The 8,490-nt window shown below is 40.0% G+C and overlaps 1 pseudogene; it reads right to left on the bottom strand.

The window, feature by feature from the left end:
* Positions 1-711: 711 nt before the first annotated feature.
* LOC126765582 (uncharacterized) lies at positions 712-7,317 on the bottom strand (annotated as a pseudogene).
* Between the last annotated feature and the right edge of the window lie 1,173 nt (positions 7,318-8,490).

Raw genomic sequence — 8,490 nt, 5'->3', positions numbered from 1 at the left:
ACCCTTAAGAGTTTTAATCGATTTAGGTGTAGCGAAATGCACAGGGTAACAGCTAGTTTCTTATAATTTCTTCTTATAATTACAGTCGAAACTCTCTATAACGAATTCCAAGGGACTGGATAGTTACTTCGCTATATAGAAAACAAAAAAATTTTGATCCTTTTAACATTTTTTATTTGTTGACTACTACAACGTCATTTTGGACTGAAGTAAATTTTTCCACTTTTCTTCTTCAATATAATTTTCTAATACATTTAGAGAAGTAAGCACAGTACTTGGTACGCTCGTTTTCATTTCCAATTAGGTACGGAAACCTTCAACGGATGAAGAAGTTGTCCATATGTGGGTAACGCTTTCACAATAACCACATAATAATAATAAAAAGATTCTTCTTCGTATTCATCTAAATCTGTTAAAAGAGAAATAATAATGCACATCAGAAAATTATTAGCCAAGGATTTTCTTTATTTTTGTTTATTTACCTGAGATAGATAGATTATCGAATTTATATACCGAAAAATTATCTAGATAGATTCCGATTCATATTTATTTTAAGCATATAAATATACAGAAAATAGCAAAATTAGCAGCACTAGCTCGAGGCCATCAGCTGGTCTTTACAATTTAATATGATAGTAATAATTGGATGTTATGTCTAAGTAACGGATATACATAAATATTATCATGAATATATAAATTGTACAGTTTATATTAAACTAAATGTGCTATGTTACATGTTATAAGAAAGTTAGATATAGTACTTATATTCGACGATGTTATATTAGTTAGAAGTTTCGATGGGAGAGCTGAGCCAAACATCCTTCGCCTTGTATTGGTAAATTGGGGGCATGCATCTAGTATATGTTTTACTGATGTCCTAGAGGACCTACAAAAGCAGCAGGATCCGTTTCCATTATTTAACAGGTAATCGTGCGTGATCTGCATATGACCTAGACGAAGCCTTGTGAATAACAAAATGTCTGAATGTTTGGAGTTCGTGGGGTATATAGGCTTTGCTCTGGTAGGATTAATTGCCGCATAATGATGAACGTATTCATTCCATTTCAACAGGGACTTGTTATGTACGTACTGCTTTATTATACGTTTTAAGTCAGTTTTTTCAAGAGCGTCAAAGCACAGAACTGGTTCTACATGAATACTTTTCGCCACAGAGTCGGTGAGTTCTTCTTCTTCTTAATTGGCGTAGACACCGCTTACGCGAATATAGCCGAGTTAACAACAGCGCGCCAGTCGTTTCTTCTTTTCGCTACGTGGCGCCAATTGGATATTCCAAGCGAAGCCAGGTCCTTATCCACTTGGTCCTTCCAACGGAGTGGAGGTCTTCCTCTTCCTCTGCTTCCCCGGCGGGTACTGCGTCGAATACTTTCTGAGCTGGAGTGTTTTCATCCATCCGGACAACATGACCTAGCCAGCGTAGCCGCTGTCTTTTAATTCGCTGAACTATGTCAATGTCGTCGTATATCTCGTACAGCTCATCGTTCCATCGGATGCGATATTCGCCGTGGCCAATGCGCAAAGGACCATAAATCTTTCGCAGAATTTTTCTCTCGAAAACTCGTAACGTCGACTCATCGGTTGCTGTCACCGCCCAGGCCTCTGCACCATATAGCAGGACGGGAATTATGAGCGACTTATAGAGTTTAGCTTTTGTTCGTCGAGAGAGGACTTTACTTTTCAATTGCCTACTCAGTCCGAAGTAAGCACCTGTTGGCAAGAGCAATCCTGCGTTGGATTTCCAGGCTGACATTATTAGTGGTGTTAATGCTGGTTCCTAAATAGACGAAATTATCTACAACTTCAAAGTTATGACTGTCAACAGTGACGTGAATGCCAAGTCGCGAGTGCGGTTGCCCTGAATTCCACAGTGACCAGGTATCCACATCAATTTCATTTTATTTGCGTGCTTGGTGAGCAGATCACGAACGTAAGTTACTAAGACACTCTTATTGGTAAAATTTTAGACGGCATCGATGGCAGATTGACTGTCCGTACAAATGCAGAATTTACCCTTGGTTTTGGATGTTATTAGAGCAGCTTGATAGATAGCAAAGATTTCACTGGTGAATATACATAGAGCAGTGATTGTGCAGCAAACCTTTTTTCAAAACACGTAAATCCTCCGATATAACTGCGAAGGACATTGAGTAGTTAGTTTTTGAGTCATCCGTAAATATAAATTTGAACGATTTTAAGTATAACTCTAGTTTGGTCTCGAGGGAAACTTGCTGGTAGATAGGGGCGCAAGTATTTTGCTTTTGATAATCCTGAAGGCAATTAATAAATGACGAGTCCGAAAGATTCCAAGGTGGGTATGTACTGTGAGCTTGCCGAGTGGGTTTAACCGGTATATACATTTCTCTAGACAGAGCAACTACGCGATGTAGCGCCGAGAGCCTCTTTGGGAAGCGTTTCCTATTTATAGCATTGAGTATATTTTTATATAGGTTGGAGTTGTTGCAGGATAAAACTTTGTATATAAGTAATATATTACTACACTACGATTTGAGGGCATGCACCTGGAATGTCCGGACCCTTAATTGAGAAGGTGCCGCTGCCCAGCTGGTTGATGTTCTCGCAAAAGTAAAGGCTGACATCACCGCCGTCCAAGAAATGCGATGGACGGGACAAGGACAGAGACGAGTAGATCCTTGTGACATTTACTGTAGTGGCCATAGAAAGGAGCGCAAGTTTGGTGCGGTCATCTTGTGTTTTTTTTTTTTTTTTTTTTTTTTTTTTTTTTTTTTTTTTTTTTTTTAACACGAAAGGGATCGCCTACTTGAAAAGCAAACGAGTATCAAAAAAGTGATATATTTCTCCGATGTAGCCGGATCTCAATACAAAAATAAATTCAATTTGAGCAACTTGCTGCAACACAAAACAGATTTCAATGTTGAGGCTGAATGGAATTTTTTTGCTACCTCACACGGTAAAGGAGCATGTGACGGAATCGGTGGCACTGTAAAAAGACATGCTTTCCGGGCTAGTCTACAAAAAACACTTATAACTACACCAAAACTTTTGTACGAATGGGCAAAAAGTTTTTTCAAACGAATTGATTTTGATTTTTGTTCGTTAGAAGAGCATAATGTACATAATAAATCTATTGAAAGTCGGTACGATATGGCAAAAACTGTGAAAAATACCAGACAATATCATTACTATGCCGCAACCAACGATAACAAACTTGAGTGTAAAATATTTTCTACTTCGGAAAAATCTGTATTTGAGGGTGTGACCAAGAAAAGATTGAATAAAAAATGAAATTTTGTACCGACATGTAAAAAGGAATCAATATTTACATTTTTAGGTACTTTACAACACTACCTGGATTTAGAACCAAACTGAATCTCATGCCATGATCACAAAAAAGTATTAATAACTTTCCACGAAATTGAGTCCCCTAAAATTTTGTTTATTTGTAAGACGCGCAATTGAACACGTAACAGTTATTTGCAAGAAACGTAATTAAAAACGATTGAGAAGTTGTAAAAAAAATTATTTGTTTAAAAAAATTGTTTATAATTTCAACGAAATAATTCGGTTGGATTATATAACTGCAATATATGTCAATTAAACTTATTTTGTATCATTGTTACAACAAACCGAACACCGAGCTCGAATAAGTATCAACAAAATTAGTAATCAACAAATTTTTCTCTCGTAAATGCTGAAAAAATAAATTGTTAATATCTGCGTAAAAAATTATAATTTCACAAAACCAGCTGAAACGTGTTTTTATATACTCTAAATCTAATAAACTATACGTTTGTTTTAAAAGTTTTTGACCAACAAAAATAATGTGGCCCGTTTCAAAAATTTTGTCACAAATGAAAATACAATTCAATACTCAAAGTACTCAAATTGATCTAATTAATTTTACAGCAAAATAAAAAAATATGTAAATTATTATCACTTTATCATGCGAGAGTATAAAATGTTCGGTGACACCCGGACTTAGCGCTTCCTTACTTGTTAAACTTATATTTTTTATATTGACTTTTTCGACTACCCAATATTTTTTGTTAACAACATGCCAATCACGAAAAACGAGGGTATTGGCTACACTGATGTGACATTTGTTATTCAATAGACTTTTATGTTCTGTTGGGATGTAGTGCAGGTCTCCTCCAAGATGGTGCACCCTGGGTAACGGTAAATGGCCTGTGGCCCTCACGGCCTTTCAATTCCTGGACGACTTTGGCTTTGGAACTGGTTTTTAAGTAGGATTACCTCTATAGGATTTGGTAGAACCCTGTTCTGGTGGCTTCGGCTTTCTGGCACCTGAGTATGATGAGGTGACACTCATCAGAAGTGACTGACGGGCTAATGACCCAACCACCCCCTTCCTATTAAAATCCTGGGAGGCCTTAGCGTACGATAGTCTATGCTGCTGTAGAACAGCCATTGGCAAGAGGTGGGGCCTTTTACCGAAAGTGGTCCTCTGCGACCCCATAGTCAATCTCATTATGTTCTATAGAGTCTTTATATGGTGAAGTGCTCTAGAAAAAATCACACTTGCAGTGAATCTCGAGAACGTTCAACGGGCGGTGCTCATCAGCATGTGCGTGCACTACGGTCCACTCCAATCATGGCACTTAACGCCATTTTGAACAAAGTGTCCGTAGACATCGCCAGAAGGTGTATGGCCACGAAGGTGGCTATTAGACTCAGAGAATCTGGGTTCTTAAAAGAACGCCTATCTGAACATTCAAATATCCTCACACTCTGAATACCAGATCATCTAGATCACGGAGTCGCCAAACCGAACTCTGGCGACGAGAGCTATGGGTGGGAAAAAGCCGTTGGAGGAGAGGAGAAGTGAGCTTCTTTACGGATGGGTTAAAGCTTGGGGGGAAGGTTGGTGGAGGGGTTTCAGACTCCCTGACTATTGCAGTGTTTTCCAAGCCGAGGCTGCAGGTTTCAAGGTAGCAGATCTGATGCTTCCAAGTGCGGGCTCCTTTTGAGAAGTTCACTCAGATAGAAGAGCGCCAATACTAGCCTTGAGCTTAGTTACAGTTCGTTCGGGGTTGGGTGCCGGGCCATAGGGAAATCGCAGTAAATTGTAAAGCTGATGAGCTAACAAGGAAAGGAACCGCTTACGGTAGAATGGAAGCGGGTCGGTGCTCTGGTATCCTCTTGTGTTCTACTACTGGATAGCTTGGCTTCGGGGAGGCTTGACCAGCGCTGGGCTACTTACTTACTTGCGCAGTCACAAAAGCCTTTTTGGTACAAAATTTTTCTCTTTTCTCTCAGTAAGACTAGCCTCTCCCTGATTGCGGGGCTTTTAACAGGCCATTGCTCTATTGGCGTCTATAGTGTAAGGTTGGGAATCTTACCAAACGCAATTTGCAGTAGCAGTTTGGAAGAAGATGATGTGGAAACAACTCAATACTTCCTTCTTGACTGGCCCTTGTTTGGGAGGTCAAAACATAAACACTTGGGAGCGCATACCTTCAGACATCCCACCGAACCGACAGGGAAATGAAGCGCCTTTGTAAATTTGTATTGGCTACTAAGGGTTTTCCCAATCTGTAAGTCCGAACCATGAGTTCTTATTTTCTATGGCTTCACAAATGGCAGTGAAAGTGCAACGCCAGGAGAAGGCGAACCCGATTCCCCAATCGATGACGATGAAGCAGACGTTCCAATGCCCGACCATGAAGAAGTTCGAATAGCAATTACCCGTCTGAAGAACAACAAAGCGGCGGGGGCTCATGGGTTGCCAACCGAGCTATTCAAACACGGCGGCGAAGAACTGATAAGGAGCATGCATCAGCTTCTTTGTAAAATATGGTCGGACGAAAGCATGCCTAACGATTAGAATTTAAGTGTGCTTTGCTCAATCCACAGAAACGGAGACCCCACAATCTATGCCAACTACCGTGGGATAAGCCTCCTCAACATCGCGTATAAGGTTATATCGAGCGTATTGTGTGAAAGATTAAAGCGCACCGTCAACAAACTGGTTGGACCTTATCAGTGTGGCTTTAGACCTGGAAAATCAACAACCGACCAGATATTCACCATGCGCCAAATTTTAGAAAAGATGCTTGAAAGGAGAATCGGCACACACCACCTTTTCGCCGATTTCAATGCGGTTTTCGACAGCACGGTATCCCCGCAAAATTAATACAGCTGTGTAAACTGACTTTGAGCAACACCAAAAGCTCCATCAGGATCGGGAAGGACCTCTTCGAGCCGTTCGATACCAAACGAAGTTTCAGACAAGGCGACTTGGAAAAATAATTCGAGCTGCAGAACTTAATCGAGCAGGTACCATCTTCTATAAGAGTGTACAGCTGCTGGCGTATGCCGATGATATTGATATAATCGGCCTCAACACCGGCGCCGATAGTTCTGCTTTCTCCAGACTGAACAAGGAAGCAAAGCAAATGGGTCTGGTTGTGAACGAGGGCAAGATGAAATATCCCCTGTCTTCAAAAAACCAACATAATTTTGAAGTCGTAGATAATTTCGTCTATCGTGGAACCAGTATAAACATCACCAACAATGTCAGCCTGGAAATCCAACGCAGGATAACTCTTGCCAACAGGTGCTATTTTGGACTGAGTAGGCAATTTAGCAGTAAAGTACTCTCTCGACGAACAAAAACCAAACTCTATAAGTCACTCATTATTCCCGTCCTGCTATATGGCGCAGAGGATTGGACGATGACAACAACTGATGAGTCGACGTTGCGAGTTTTCGAGAGAAAGGTTTTGCGAAAGATTTATGGTCCTTTGCGCGTTGGCCACGGCGAATATCGCATTCGATGGAACGATGAGCTGTATGAGATATACGACGACATTGACATAGTTCAGCGAATTAAAGGACAGCGGGTACTCTGGCTAGGTCATGTTGAATGAACGAAATCACTCCAGTTCTGAAAGTATTCGACGAAGTACCCGCCGGGGGAAGCAGAGGCAGAGGAAGGTGGCATAAATTTTCCAATCACTTCCTTTTCTTACCAAACAGCTGCTCATGTGTCGAGACGGATGATATTGAACTTCTATAGGATTGAGCTGCCATACAAACTGAACGATCGCAACCAAATCGTTGTAGAGAAAACTGAGTAGATATCTTTATCAAATATGGCATGGGTTATTGTCCAAGACCGAAGAAATTATTCTAATAGAGTCATTAAAACAACTGACTTTTGAACTTCAATACTTAATAAATTAAGGATGATAGGCTTAGCACTAAATTAATAAATGATTTTATTCATTTTTAATTTAAAATTAGTCTTACTTGCATCACATTACAAAACATCTCATCAAATAAAGTTACATTTTTCATTTTCATTAATTTGCATTGTTTTATACTACATATATATTTTATTATCGATCTTGAACGGAGGCAACAATTCCCTCCGTTCACATATACATATGTATATATTTTTGGTAGAATTTTAATCTGGCTGCTCCAGTCATCCCAATTGCGAAACGTTAAAACCTACCAGATCCAATCAACTGTCTAATTTGGGTAGGTGAGCAGATCTCTCATTTCCAATCACAGGAGAGTTGGGCTTCCTAATCTCTGCAGCAAACAGTGAGTGTGGGTGAAAGTGCAAACATCTAATTTATTTTTATTATTTAATTTATTTTCAGTTTAGTTATAATAACCAAATATTTTTAATAAATAGAAACGGTTTGGGATATCAATCAAATTATTTATTTCTGTGAAATTGCATACCATGCCGTTATGTATAGAACTCGATTTCTTTTGCATGGCCACCACGGGCACGCTTGCAGGAGTCCAGACGCTGAACCCAATTTTCGCCGGGTTTTACGCATAAATCGACCGATACTGCTGCAATTTCACGTTCAGTATTCGTACGAAGTTCATCAATCGTCGCTGGCTTGACGTAGTCTCACAGGAAATAGTCTAATGGCGTCAAATCGAACGACCGTGGCGACCTATTGACTGGGCCATTTCGTGAGATAACATGTTCACCAAACTTGGTTTTCAATAAACCGATTGTGACATAGGCTGTGTGGTTTGTGGCGCCCTACTATTAGAGCCACATAATGTCCTAGTCCATATCATCCAATCCGGACCAAGAATATTGGACTATCATTGAGCGGCAGCGATTCCCGTTCACAGTAATGTGTCGGTCTGGATCATCACGGAAGAAGTACAACCGACCCATAAACCGCCCCAAACGGTAATTTTTTCGGGATGAAATGGTGATTTATGGAGTATGTTTAATCCAAACAAATACTCCTCTGCATTACTCCCACAATTTATATAAAGTAATAGAGGCGTAATGCAGAGGAATATCAACCGCCCCAACTTCACTCAACAGGCGAAAAAGGGGAAACAAAAGAATGCTTTTCCCGCGTTTTCTGAAACGAAAGTATACCATCCCGCCATAAAAGGAAACATCTTATATAAAGTGAACCGAACGCAGAGACAACATACAAGTATATGTACAAAGTGATAAATCAAACACAAGCCATAAAGCATTAC

Source organism: Bactrocera neohumeralis, unplaced genomic scaffold, assembly GCF_024586455.1.
Source record: "Bactrocera neohumeralis isolate Rockhampton unplaced genomic scaffold, APGP_CSIRO_Bneo_wtdbg2-racon-allhic-juicebox.fasta_v2 cluster10, whole genome shotgun sequence".
Lineage (NCBI taxonomy): Eukaryota > Metazoa > Arthropoda > Insecta > Diptera > Tephritidae > Bactrocera > Bactrocera neohumeralis.
Note: the sequence above shows the minus strand (reverse complement) of the source record. Positions and strands in the feature narration are given on the sequence as shown.